Here is a 14332-nt window from a genome sequence, read left to right on the forward strand (position 1 = left end):
TTCCTTTTAGGGTCACTGGTGCCCATGCCCAGCAGTCACTGTGTGAGAGGTGGGGTACACCCTCCCCTGGACAGGTCTCGAGTTCATCACTCACACCTAATTTAGAGTAACTAATCAGCCTAATGTGCATGTTTTTGGTCTGTGGGAGGAAACCGGAGTACTCAGAGAAAATCAGAAAGAACATGCAAAGTTTACCCAGAAAGGTACCAGGCCGAGATTCGATCAACTTCGTGCAACAGCTCTACCAAGTGAAACACTGTGCAGCACTGTTGTGAATTATTTAAAACATCCAGGCAGAATTAGAAACTTGTCGATGGCTACAAATAAAACTTGTTGTTGAGAGGCACCATGCTAAACCACGTTTAATTAATTAGTGAGGGTTTAGTCCATATGAGCATATTGTAATTGTGAACCTGTGTGGATTAGAAAAAAATCGACAATAAACTCAACAAGTTCTTGTTTTTAAAAACCCTGTGTTGTACGTTGCATAATCATTCTATCCTTGACATAGAATGGTTGAAAATAGTGTGAGACATTTTTTTCTTTGACCAGAAAGTAATTTAAGTAAGTTTTCCACTCAGTCATATGTTCACAAGTGCCAGAAAACAAGCTTTTAGGGCCAATCTTAAAGAAGAAACGTTCATTTCTCTTTTTCAAGCTTCAAAAAGTCTCTGATCCCTTTTCTCACAGGTCACGTGGAAAAGCACAGGTGTCATCTCAGCCACATCATATCAAGTCATAATGTAAATATTTGCTAAGCGTGGCTTTTGCAAGAGTCTGCAGCTTCCAGTGGAGTCAGGAACTCTGCAGCCGCTCTTTCCCTTTGCTCTCAAGCAGAGTCCGGGGGGGTGAACGCCTGTTTGAAGCTCTTCCCCCCCCTGGGCTCAGGGTTTCTGTGGATCCGAGTGCGCTGACACTTTTCACATGCGTGATATGAGAGTGTGATCAAAGCAAGCTCATTCTGCCTGACCGATTTCTACAGGATTACGGATTAGGGAGCCGGGGAGCTGGGAAGTCGGGAGAGACATGGATGCAATCCAGAAGAGACAAAAAAGGGATCGCGAGAGGTCATGGAGAATAAAAAGGTCAGCTGGTCCTCACAGGCAATACTAGAGACACAAGGTAAAATAAATTTGTACAACTGAGATGATTTATAAATAAATGTTGTTTTAACCAGAGAAATGACATTGTCTGTTAAAACACAATGACTGCTGAGTGACAGCTGAAATTTGTTTAAGAAGGTAAAATATGTTTAAGTTAAAAGGGTAGAATAGAAGGGAGCGAAACGGTAAAGAAGCAAACGTCCCAGTCATGGAGTGGGATAGTTTTTCAATGGGTAATAACTGCTGAAGTAGAAAGAGACCAAAATAAAGTCAGTCATCTGTTTACCAAACAGCTGAGAAATTTCGGGAAAATTTTAAAAGGCAAACTGGTTTTCAAACAAACACGTGGCTCGTTACCGTGACGTGTTCATCAACAAATCTTTTTGCCTTTTGTATCAACTAACACCATTACGGAGCCTGCGATGGGACATAGGGTTTTTTTCTTTTGCGTTCCCCAGAATAATTTTGCATTACCTTGCTAAACATGTTGCATTACCTCGCAAAAGTTTGTTTTGTACAAGCTGAATTAAATCAGACTTTTATTTTGAAATATCCCGTTACCAAAACAGGATGTGTCGCCACAAGTTCGAGAAATTGACGGTGATATTTTGTGACTGCACAGAGTTCAAATATCTGCATATTAAATCTTCATGCGTGCGTCTGTGATACATTTTATCCAAAGCTGAATTAAAGTAGTAAGCTAACTCCCATTTTAATGGGGAGTACGTGAATTTGTTAAAGCCGGCAGACACAACGGTAATAAATGGCTTTTGTGAGGGATTGCAATAAATATTGCGAGGTAACGCAAAATGTATTGCGAGGTATCGTATTGTGAGGTAACGTAAAAAGTACTGAGAGGTATCGCAAGATGTATTGCGAGGTAATGCAAAAAGTATTGCAAGGTAACGCAAAAAGTATTGTGAGGTATCGCAAAAAGTATTGCGAGGTAATGCAAAAAGTATTGCGAGGTAACGCAAAAAGTATTGCGAGGTAACGCAAAAAGTATTGCGAGGTAACGCAAAAAGTATTGCGAGGTAACGCAAAAAGTATTGCGAGGTATCGCAAAAAGTATTGCGAGGTATCGCAAAAAGTATTGCGAGGTATCGCAAAAAGTATTGCGAGGTATCGCAAAAAGTATTGAGAGGTAATGCAATAGTATTGCATAAGAACACAAAAGAAAAAAATCCCCAATGTACCCTTGTGGACTTTATGCAACATGACTAAGGCTAAAGCTTTTTTGACATAAAAAAAATGAGCACATCACTAACATAAAATATTAAACCTGGAGAGTTTATTTTTTCTTTAGAAGAAATTATCCAAAGTTTGACTTAATAAAAGTAAAAAAAAAAAAAACTTTAGATTCCTACTGTAAAAACAGATGTAGATTTAAGGTTGTCGTGTCAGAATAGCTTTTTAAATTTTTATTGTGTCAGCAGAGGCAGAGGGAAGCCACCAGCTTAATGTAAGGATGATATATTGACAATCTGGTCAGGATCAAAGTCTTTTGCACCAAACCAAACCCATTCAAAGAACTATCTACAACAGGTAAGATAATAATTGTTCATATCCTTTAACAGAACCGCACTTCAAAACCCTTAAAGTAATGGTTCAAATCTTTTGAAGTATCTGCATCTCTTACAGGACTGTTTTTTTCAGACATTATTAAAAACGAGGTCTTACTGATCCACCCTATATTGAGTCCTGAAGGAGGGGGTGCCTCTGAGAACTAATGGTGGGCATCACACCACCTTGCTTCCCAAATGAAAAATCCCAGATAAAAGGTCAGAGAGAAGCAGGTTACCCCCCCTCCACCGCCTTCCTATCTGACGTGTATTTGCTTTGGCCTTCAGCCAATTAATTATCTCATAGTTTATGGCCCCAGGGTTAGTGTCTAGGCAATAGCATTACACCACACACCCTGAGCAACCTGATCCGGGGGACTTGTTTCTGCTGAACAGAGTGTGATATAAACAAGGGAGGGAACTCTTTATGCTGCAGAAGTGTGAACTTTTGGTTCTCCCGCGGCCACGCATGCTGTGAATTTCTGTGGCTTCAGTTCAACTGTATGCATTCATTTCTGTATTCATGGGTTGTTGTTGTGCTGAGAGATAAACTAGAAAAGGAAGAAACACCAGGGAGGAACCAGCCATTCACACCGTGTCTCATGCTGCCTTATTTGCCCGAGCCTCTATCAGTTCCTGCTTATAGCCAATAGCAATAAAGGAAGTGGTCCCACTGTCACAGAAACAGTTGGCACGGAAACAGCACATTACACCATCCAGTCCCCCACCCCGCCTTTCTATTCTCTTTGTCGTCATTCCCCACCTCCTCTCCTCTCCTCTCCTCTGTCCGGTCCCCTCCTCCCCTCCCTGCCTTTGCATGTTCCCCCCTTCATCAATGAAATCACAACCAATTGTGCTGCTTCGCTGCCATGAAGCACATCACACCCTGACAGAACAGGTACTTTTACCTCCTCTATGTCCGGACAGGAGGCTCGGATTCCTTAACTTTATACATATTTAACCACAGTGAAAGGAGGATGCTGCAGCCATCAAAGTGTGTTTTCTCCCTGTCTCTCTGCTCCTCTCATGATTTAATCCTGACCATTTCCCCTCGCCTCTCTCTCTCTCTCTCTCTCTCTCTCTCTCTCTCTCTCTCTCTCTCTCTCTCATTTTCTCTCTGTATCCCTGCTGACTCCTCCCTCCATTTCTGCCTCTCTGTCTCTGACACACTCAAACACACACATAAATACACACCCTCCACCCCCATCGCTGCAGTGTCTCAGCTGCCTCGGAGCAAGCAAAGAGAGGATACAGAACGTTTAGAAAACAGAAGAAGAGGCCCGCTGAAAGACAGAGAGAGGGAGGGAGAGAAGGAGAGAGAGAGAGGGAGGGAGGGATGAACTTGTGTGTGTTGGTGTGTGAGAGCCAGTGAAGATGAGGATGATGTGAGGATGAAGCAGAGGAACTAGAGGTGGATTGCACACAGGCTTTCTCTCCCTGCAAAGGGGCTTGTCTGCAGTATCCTTTGTAAATGGAGGCTGGCTTGTGAACACGGTAAGCTTCTCTCTCTGCTTCTTATTCATTTATTTTTGATTGCTTTGCCTTTATGCAAAGATGAGTTGTCCGATTGATGAAATGGTGGTGGTGGTGGGGGGGAAGTGATGCTCAGAGATGGCACCAAGGCAGTCACGCAGCCTGGCCAATCCCCTCCTCCACCCTCCCAGCTCAGTGCCAATGGACGCCGCTATCTTACACTTGCAATTTGACTCATCATCTCCCAGGAGCATCCTTGATTCTTATAGAATGCTTTCCATAGACAGTTTACATAAGTACCGCACGTAAGACAAGCGGAGGAGGCATCAAAGATGTCTCCGCGTGTGCCGGGTGTCTCTGAGCTCTTGTCCAGGCCCATAAGCTGTGGAACGAGATGGGGGAAGGAGAGTAAAAACACCGCCATCACACAATAAGGTGCTCAGCACTTACAACTGGCTCTCTGTGGATGTGAATGTGTAGTGAGAGGTACACAAATCCTGAGGAGTTTGGCTCTGCATGGGGGGGTTGAGATAAGACAGCAAAATGTGGCCACGGAACATGATAGGGCTTCTGCTAAATAATACAAAAATAATATTCTCATTTAATAATCTCCATCTTGAACAGGGATTTATTTGCATCCGTGCCGTAAATCCTGAAAGTGTGAAGAGGATTGAGCAGAACGTGTCCATTAGTCAGCAGGAGAGACAGAGGACATCTTCTGTCTGCTCAGTCTGTCCAATTTACAGCAGCTTTACTGCGTTTTATTCTCAGTCAGGCTTGGGATTTAGTGTGCAAGCATCAGATGGAACATGTGTATTTGTGCCTTACAGAGGGAGGGGGGGAAAGGAGATAGGTCTAGTGCAGGGAGCGGTTGAGGGGCTGAGAGGAGGGTTGACAGTAGGAAGGCAGATGGGGCAGAGGGGCGGAGGTTGATGCAGCAGAGAGCAAGAGGGAGAACGAAGGAAAAGAGAAGATTTGGCACAGATGAGATGGAAGAGCAGGAGGGGGAGAGGAGGTGGCACCGGTGGTGGATGGAAGGGGATGGTGATCATTTCTGAGCATGTGACACAGAAGGAATGCTGGATGAGTCTGGGAGAGCTCCACCAGGCCCTGAGACACCCCTGAATCCAGACAAAGATGGTGGATATTCTTCGTCATCTTTCTGTCCCCAATCCTGCCAATTCTGACATATCACTTTCTGCCAAACCCTCCTGAATTTGTGAGGAAAAACAACGAGTTGACAGGAATATGAGCTGCAAACTCAACCTACAGTTAGTGTAATTAACTCTCATCTAAGCTATCCATTTCATGACATTAGGGTATCAAGTTGTCTGAGTTGTGATTTTTGTAGACAAAATGTGTATAGTTTACATCATAAAAATAATTATGTTTCCACATCAGTTTCTGGAAGAAAAAGTGCAACACAGCAGCTAGAATCAGGACTGGCAGCACAACACTGACTGTTTAGCATACAAACAATCTTTTATAGGTGTCATTGTGTCCTTGTGTGCTTTTATCTGGTGGTAATCTCACGCTCCTGTCCTCTGTATTCCACTGCTGTCTCAGTGACTGGCTGGTAACCATTTGAAGAGGAAACAAGGTCATGCCGGCTGGAGCACAGAAGCTCAAAACTGCCCTGAAAGATGCGCTGACATCTAATTTATCTTTTAGGCTGGAAGATCTACTGTTACTTACCGCAGCATTTAAATAAATGATGGAGGGAAAGGATTTGATCTGAACGAATCTCCCAGAAGTTAATCACCGCACGTACATCTACAACCGATTAACATTTGAAGTCAGGCAATTCAAGATGGCCGCCACAGCTAATTAAGCTAAAGTTGGTGCCTCACTATGCTGAGTCTTTTTTGGAGGAGTTTCCATATTGAATGGAAACATTCGCAAAGGTGACTTTCCTTGAGCGAGTCGTTGGGCGGTGCCTTTGTGGAGCGAGATTTTGAGCTCGAACAAGTGTTGCTTTAACGCAGTTTCACTATCACAGGGATCTGGAACCTGTCTCAAACGTTTTCTAAATAGACTCTCAAATTAGTTGCGTTGGACACAAAAAGGCAGCAGTTTATTCACCACGTCTCTGAGCTGCAGTGAATGTTTAACAGGCCCCATATTTATGGTTGTTTTCTCAACCGTCACCCAAAACTAACACCAAACTGTCGCCTGACATTTGGACAAATATCACCAGGATATTCGTTTATCACAGGACATTCTTGAGATATTTACACAACAAAATTTAAAGTTTCTAGTGCTTTTTGATGCCACGAGTTTGTGTGATATTTGTGAGAAGTATCATCCATTCAAAAAACAGGATGTTGGATTTATATAACCAAGTAGTTAAAACAACTTTTTCCACTCAACTGAGTTGAGTAAATGTAAAGTAACTTTCATATTTACTTTTAGGAAAACTATGAAAGTTGCTTTACATTTAGTCAACTCAAATTAGTGGAAAAAGTTGACGTAGATTGGTCACATAAATCCAACACATCTGTTTTGAGAATAGGTACACATTTAGTGGGGTTTCAACTAAAAATTGATGTATTTTGCAATAGTCTTTAAATATATAGTCACAGCAAGGCGAGCTACTTGCTTTATCAAACAGATAAGTAGCAGTAAACCAGTCAGTTTTACAGCCATTGAGCTCAAACCTGGTATCTGAGCACTAACAGATTCAAGAACTGCCCGAAACAATTAAAACGCCAGTTTTTCAACGTAAGATGATCTTAAAACTCAGCGTCAAACATTTCCTAAGACATTTCCTCTCATAACATCAACTCATTTTTTTTTATGTTTGAATAGTATGATACCATGTGCTGCAACTCAGAGGGTCTTTATTCACGTGGAAATGGAAACAACGTTGTGGCAAACCCTATGCTGAGTTGACCTCTTTTGTTACTCTCCACCTCCATTCCACGGTGTGACATAATGGCAGGGGACATCAGGGGACAGACTTGGTTTTAAAGTGATAGAGGCTGTTGAGGTAGCAATTCTTACACAGAGGAAACAGATGTCACAGTCCGGTGCACTTTAAGCCTTTTTTTTTTTACCTTGTAGGTGAGCAACACCAGCAGCTCGGACAATTAAAGTCAGCTCTATTACAGTTAAGTGCCAAGGGGGCCAGGCGTAGTTCCCTCAGCAGCCTGTTTTATAAAATGATTAATTTAAGATGTCATTAATTTCCTCGAGAGAGAGCAGAAGAGTTATCACAGAAAATCATATTGCTCTTTTTTTTTTTTGTAAAAACACCTGAGCTAAAGCTCTGTGACGTGTGTTTGGACAGCGCCTCGTTCCGATTGAGCTGGCTCAGCACTCGTGTTTGTTTTGGGTCTCAAATCCCAGCCAGGTACCGGGACAAAGTGTCGTCTCCAAACAGACATGTTTTGGCAGCCGTTGCTCGCAGACAGGCGCTGCTGCTGCTGCAGACGAGACTAATAAATGACTTAACAGCGACACAACGGGGTCGAAGCGAGCCGAATCTTAAGGGAGGTTTGTGCGAACGAGCGAGGATTAGGTTATCTTTTGGTGTTACATAAAAACAACATGAGCTCAGTTCATCCCTCTCGTTCTCTTTGGCCTCTTTTCTAATCTCTGTCAGCAGTCGCACACAGGGGCCTTGTCTGTTTTCCCGAGGCCGGCCAGCGAGAGGGCCTTACTTCCAGCACTCCAATCTGAGCGATGAGAGGGCAGAGCAGAGGGGGACTAACAGAGAAACTTTGTGTTCCGTTGCACACACATAACAGCAGTCATATGACAACAAGGAGGTGGTGGAGGAGAGGGAGGGGGAGGACGAGGGAGCGCTGTGGCCTACTACTAGAGAAAAGTACGAGCAGACTGAGTCCAGTGTGTCTACATGCGTGGATGCACCTATTTGACTGTTCAGTCAGAATTTTTTTTAAAGTTTACTGCAAAACACAAGGCTTGTTTTGATGATGGGCTGACAGGTGTGCTTTTCTAGGAAACTACCTGCAAACGGCTTGAAGCTGGTGGCATAATTCACTGACCTTAGCGGTAACCGGGCAAAATCTTTCCTCAAAGTTTCTACGGTGCCAGAATTAAGTCAAATTGGCAGTAGTCACTGTTCTGATTTGAACATGTGACGTTTTCGTCATGTTTTTTTCTTCACATCAATACTTTTAATCCTGCGCAAAGATTAAATTAAGTTTAATAACGATGTGTTTTAGGGTTTTATGGAAGATTATTTCAACATTTGTTTTAACATCTTAACAGAAGTGTTGACTTCAAACAGAAAAAAAAAAACATTTGATTTGGGGTTCTGTGGAAATGTTGTGAAGAGTTAATATTTTACCTGTTCCAGAACAAAGCTGAAAATGGGTGGGACCAGAGTCGAGACAATGTTCCTCCGATCTGAGGCCATTAAAAATGTTATTTTCAAGTGAGAAACTAAGTCATCGTGATCTGAATGATGGCTTTAATTCTAAATTTAAAATGTACCAGTAAAAGGTTTTTGTTAGCAATCACACTGAACTTTAAAAATGTGTTTTTTTTAGGTTTTATATAAGATGACGCCATTGTTTCAAATTTTCCTTTAGAAGTTTGGACTTTAAGACAGTGGATGTTTTTTCCTCGTGTTAATTTAAGCAGATTTGTCTTCCCATGTCATTTTCAAAGGCTGGATTTATTGCATCTTGTTTGTGTGGGTTAATGGCTGTTATATTGTTCCATCTGCTGCAGCCACCCCCCCCCACCCCTTTCCTGTTTCATACAGTATATCAAATCACTAACTGCGGATAATGTCTGTGGGTTGTAAAACTCAGAAAATGTCCGTTAGCCACAGTTTCCTTTTGCTGCAGAAAGCATTTATCTCATCTGTCAAGATATACGCAAATGAACATCTCACTGTCGTGAGCGTTTGAACGCAGGTTAAGAGCTTTAAGACGTGCGTGGTGTGAAACGTAAAGGTGACATGCATCAGATTCATCTTGTCCGGTCCGAAGCGGCTCATCCCTTCACATCAGACATCCAGCTCAAAGCCCAGATTGTGCACAAGCGTGCCATTGTCATCGCCTGGCTGGCCTTGTGACTCAGTGTGACCCGCTGGATCAGAGATGAGAGAACACTAAGATCAGGAACGTTAAACAGGGCACTATCACGAAAAACCATCTAACATAGACCCCACCCTCTAAAACAGCCCACTGTATTGGAGGGGTGGGGGGTGTACAGAGGGGAGAACACAGCCCATCATTGTTGGACATAATGAAGGAGTACTGTACAGTACACAGGCTCCGTTCTCTCAGGGCCACTTTTAGTACAGTTTGTCAGAAAACATGAACACAAAATGCTGAGAAAATATTAAATAAATAAATAAAAAAACAACCACAGCTGTGAGAGTTAAACTGAGGGCTTTACAAAAACAGTTTGTCTTGTGTTGGATTCAACTTTAACCCCTTCTTTTGATTCGGTGCATTCAGCAGATTTGCTTCATTCCATTTAATTTATGCATGTTTTCGATGTTTGGAGCTCAGGACAGGCATATCAACGGGATATTTTTGTATTTATTTATACATTTTTAGGAGGTGAATCTGGATTATTCTGCTTCTCCCTTAAAGCTTTTCTTATTAAGGTTCACATAAATGCTAAAAAGCGACCACTTTGCCACATCTTCACAGTTTTTGTTGCTTAAACTTGACACATTTGTTTTCATTCCTGAATGATGAGCGTAAATTTGAAATTAAAGGCCTGGCATTCCTTTAAGGATTTCCTAATGCCTGTCAGAGTTTTAGATGAAGCTCAGTTGTTTTGAGAAATTATAAATTTATACATGTTTTGGACAAACTTTGTGTTATGGTCTGGCGTATGATTCTTACGTGAGGTGTAGTAAGAAAAAGAAAATGATTTTTAGTCAACACAATCACCCAAATAGAGCAGGGAGTTGGGAACCATGGCCTTGACTACTCAGGAAACTAAACCTGAGAACTAAAAACCGAAAACAATGCAGCAGGTGACTCCCAGGCCATGCCAACAAACAGCATCTCAAAACAAAAAGTGACACTGTCCATGACTGGTGTCTGAGTGAGAGTGAACGTGGAGATGGAGACAGGAAACAGCAACCAACAGTCACCACACCAATGCCTCCAGCCTCTCCTCGCTCACCTTGTTCCTTAGTTTCACCAACCAATCAGATTTGAGGACTTTAATGAAGTGAACACTCAATCACAGAAAGTTGATAATAATATGTGAAATCTCCTAAATCGTGATCTAGGCCCAATTTTAAAGCCAAATATCTGTCAAACTGTCTGATTTTTATCTGCTTTTGTGTTTTTTTGAAGCCAGTCGGCTGTGGCAGCCATCTTGAAATGGATTGATTCCAAACGATAGCTAGTTGTAGTTTCATTAATCTTTGTCCCGTGGTTCATGAGTTATTTTGCTAACAGACAAACACGTGGCAAAATCTATTCCTTCTCTGCCGTCGCCTTTCACCTGTATAAAACCACAATGAAGAAGGATGTTCGTGTTGATGTGTTTGAGTTATTACTGTGGTTAAACTGAGGGAAAATCCAGAGGCTGCTCTTTTTGGGGTCAAACGGTGAAAACGAACAAACCGCTGAATGGAGCTGATTATCCCTCTGCCTATGCGACCTATATCTCAAATGATTCTGACGAGAAGCGGGGCGACCACAGAGCTCTGACTCATCACACACACACACACACACACACACACAGACACACACAAACACACACACACATAGGGCCTTTTGCCTCGGTGAGTTAGTTTCATGTCGGTTATATCTGCCTGTTAGTTTTTCGTTTGCTGATTTTTACCAACAACGTTTGCAGGAAGCGCCACATGATGCAACACTACAGTATAAGGTTCATTTACATCAAAGCCAGATTGATCTATTGGTCTGCAGCTCACAGCGGGAAATCGATTGTCTGCTTTTTGCCCCACATTCCTCAGTGTTTCAGCTGAAGGAGAATTAATTTATAAACTGCACCTAGAATTTACAGCTTTCTCCCCCCCCCCTATATTTACACCAATCTCTGTGAACACATCTGTGCTCGCTCATTGTGCTGCTTCACATGACTCTGCTAATCACACGAAAGGGTCAGCTATCAATCCTGGCGGGCTCTGTTGGCTTTTAACTCCAATTGACAGCATCTAGTCAGAGTAAATACAGTGGAAGGGGTTATTGGACCTGCTGTAAACATGTCGGTTTGTCCACAGACGGCAGGGGGGAGAAGGGATTTTGAAAGATTACCTTTGCCATAAAGTAGCCAGTTTCATCTGGACAGAACGTGGATCTAGGAAGTCCTGGAAACCTTCCAGGCTGGTAATATCTCCAGCAGTCTTTCCAGGAAGATTCCTCTCTGCGCCTCTCAGAGCTGAAAAGCACACAGCTGGGCTAAACGCGAGTGAGCAAACAAGCCTGTCTGATTAAATAACGTACACATAAGAAAAAATAAAGCTGCTCGAATAGCTCCAAGTTCAGTTTTATGCTTTTCAAACCATTTTGAAAGCCGCACCAAAAGCCTTTTGTTATTAAAAGACTTTTTTTTCCTGCTCACACTGCAGCTTCTACATCGAGGCATCAAACAGACAAAACAAACATTCGTCTCAAACCTATGCTGAGGTTTTTATGACTTAATAAAATTAATAATGTAATTATTTTTCCCTTAATAATTTTACCTATCTAACATGATTGGTGTTGATACATAAATCAAACAATAAATCAAGGGAAAATCATTCATACATTTTTTTATTGAAACTTTAAAAAGTGATCGCTGGCTGTACAAATACACTTGATTACCTTTGAAGTCAACTCAAACCAAGATGGCTGCCACAGCAATCTGATTAAATAAGTTATTCAGTTTTATAGACAATAAACTCAAATCTGGTGTGATAGTAGCTGAGACTGATCCTCAAAACGTAATGCGAGAAGCAACAAATCTTTGTTTAAGTCAGGTCTGGTAGCAGCTATCCAACATACTCCCAGTGCTAACAGGTAACACAAGAATTTTGTTTTTAAATACTTAATGTGATATTCCTTCAAGGAATGCTAGTTGTTCGTTATTTGTAACAATGTACTGTGCAGAAAGCTGTGTGCTTTTTAATTAAAGAGTGGCTGATGCCGTAAAAAAAACGTAAAACAAATCTGGGCTAATTCTTGTAACAAATCATTTGGTTTACTTCTAACGTTCATATTGTCAAGGTTCTCTTAGAATAATACCCACATTCATCAACAAGGCAAAGATAAAACAGAGTCTTAGTTTTTGACATGGTCCAAGGTCTGCTGTGAAACTTTGGAAAGCGATGGTGACAAACCCTGCTAAAACAGGGGACTTCACTGCTCCGCCGCCATCAAAGAGTCACATTTCCTTTAAGCTGTTCTGCAGAGATTAAATGGCTTTCCTGATGCCTTTTTAACTGTGATCTTTATGGGAACAATGGACATGAACGACCGCTGTGGTTTTTTTCCGGTCCTTTCCCCCAACGCAGGTGCCAGCCCCCACGCTGCTGACCAATCGACCTTGGCCTGCTTAGCTGTGATGAATAGGCTGTTTTTCCTCCCGTGGCTGGGTTTGATGCACACCCATCAGCCGGAACATTATGACCACCTGCCTGATGGTGATTCAGTCGTGTAGGATGTGTTTGATCAGCAAAAATGGTCAAGATGGGTGGAAAAGTGGCAGAGCTTCTCATCAGAAACACCAGATTGGTCATCATTCTATGACTGGTGGATGTTGGTTAAGTGTTGGGAAATGTGATTAGAAGCTGCTGGACACAACAGGTACTGTGCAGGCTGATGCTGCCTTCATTTGCACCTCCTTCAATCCTTTTTGAAATGCAAACCTGCTGACCAGAATACTGACACGCAGACTGAACATACAAACCTCATCAATAAACTACAAGTTGAATAACATGCACCTTTTATTTTCTTCTGAGACCACTAGATAGCATATCCACCCAACAAATATCCACCTCTTAAAAACATTAATATGATGAATTATGCCAAATTTATCATGACTCAGCATTGAACTTACCAATATTTAACTTACTATAGCCTATATAAATACATGTCTGATATTTCTTAAGTGTAAAATCACCCATTGGTTTTCACACCACAGTTCTAGACTAAGATTATGTTGTGTTTAAAGAAATTATCACTTTGGTTACACCTCCTTCTTTTTCACATTTAAATCATTCACTTGGGGTCTATATAAAGTGGAACTGCAAATGGTTTATTCTAGTTTGATAGAGGGGTTTGGAGCAGAACATTTTCTTTATTTTTTACTAATTATTTAAAGATATCACCAAGGGAAGACTTGTCCATCTAGCCTTACATGTTGGAGCCACCAACAATACTGGTAGAGACTAAAATTTTACTAACTCAGATTCACAATAAAATGTATTTAATGGCTAAAAAAAGTGGACTCTGCATGACATGTCCCCTTTAAAAACATTCTAATGTTTGCAATCTCATGCAGTATTTCTTGTGATCTCATAGTGTTTGGAGTGAGTGGCCTTCAGCTACTATCACGACAAATTTTAGCTCAGTAAACTTAAAACAGCCATCAGCCATAAAGTCACATAGCTTCGACAACTATTGTAAACTGGTTTGACTCCAAAAGTGAATCAGCTGTAGATCTAAAGCCAGCGAGTACTTTCTGAGAGTTCATGAGATATGGTTTGAAAACAGATAAAAAGGGTTAGTACCTAAGTTTTAAGGAGGAAAAAAATTAAGCATTGTGTTCACTCAAAGCATAAGTCAGGTACAATGCTTAGCTCTACAACATTTCAGCTTAGTATCAGTAAAATTGGCCGAGTTGTTGCAGGTTTTTTGTCTGCCTTCACCAAAGGAACGATATAGAGAACGATAAACAACTGAATAGGAAATACATCAATCGAGCATTTTTTTAGAAACCAAACATGGCTAAAAACACATCTCATAAATGTTTACCTGGTACTACTTCACAGTAAGTGGTACCAAAGGTATCAAAGGGAGCCTTATTATAATGTGTAAGAGAGCAGGTACACTGTTAATGACTAATAAATGTGTATGAATATATTAAAGGAGCCTTATAATTTAAATAGTATAATGTTTTACTCTTTACAACAAGGCTCCCTTATGACATTTATACATGTTTATTAGTCATTAATAAATTGTGTATCTACTGTCTTATGCTTTACAATAGGCTCCCTTTGATAGTTGTGGATATGTATAATTC

General features: G+C 41.4%; 1 protein-coding gene across 2 annotated transcripts in view; it reads left to right on the forward strand.

The window, feature by feature from the left end:
* Nucleotides 1-804: 804 nt before the first annotated feature.
* The window catches only part of gnaz (guanine nucleotide binding protein (G protein), alpha z polypeptide), a 35911-nt gene continuing 22383 nt past the window's right edge, over nucleotides 805-14332 (forward strand). The window contains exon 1 of one of the 2 annotated variants that reach the window (XM_014003828.1): nucleotides 805-1122. The gene's annotated coding sequence lies outside the window, so the exon portion shown is untranslated. Of the gene's footprint in view, nucleotides 1123-3931; nucleotides 4160-14332 lie in introns of those variants that run through there. The other variant, XM_014003827.1, reaches the window with a different exon arrangement.

Source organism: Austrofundulus limnaeus, unplaced genomic scaffold (genome assembly GCF_001266775.1).
Source record: "Austrofundulus limnaeus strain Quisiro unplaced genomic scaffold, Austrofundulus_limnaeus-1.0 Scaffold20, whole genome shotgun sequence".
In the NCBI taxonomy this organism is placed as follows: Eukaryota; Metazoa; Chordata; class Actinopteri; order Cyprinodontiformes; family Rivulidae; genus Austrofundulus; species Austrofundulus limnaeus.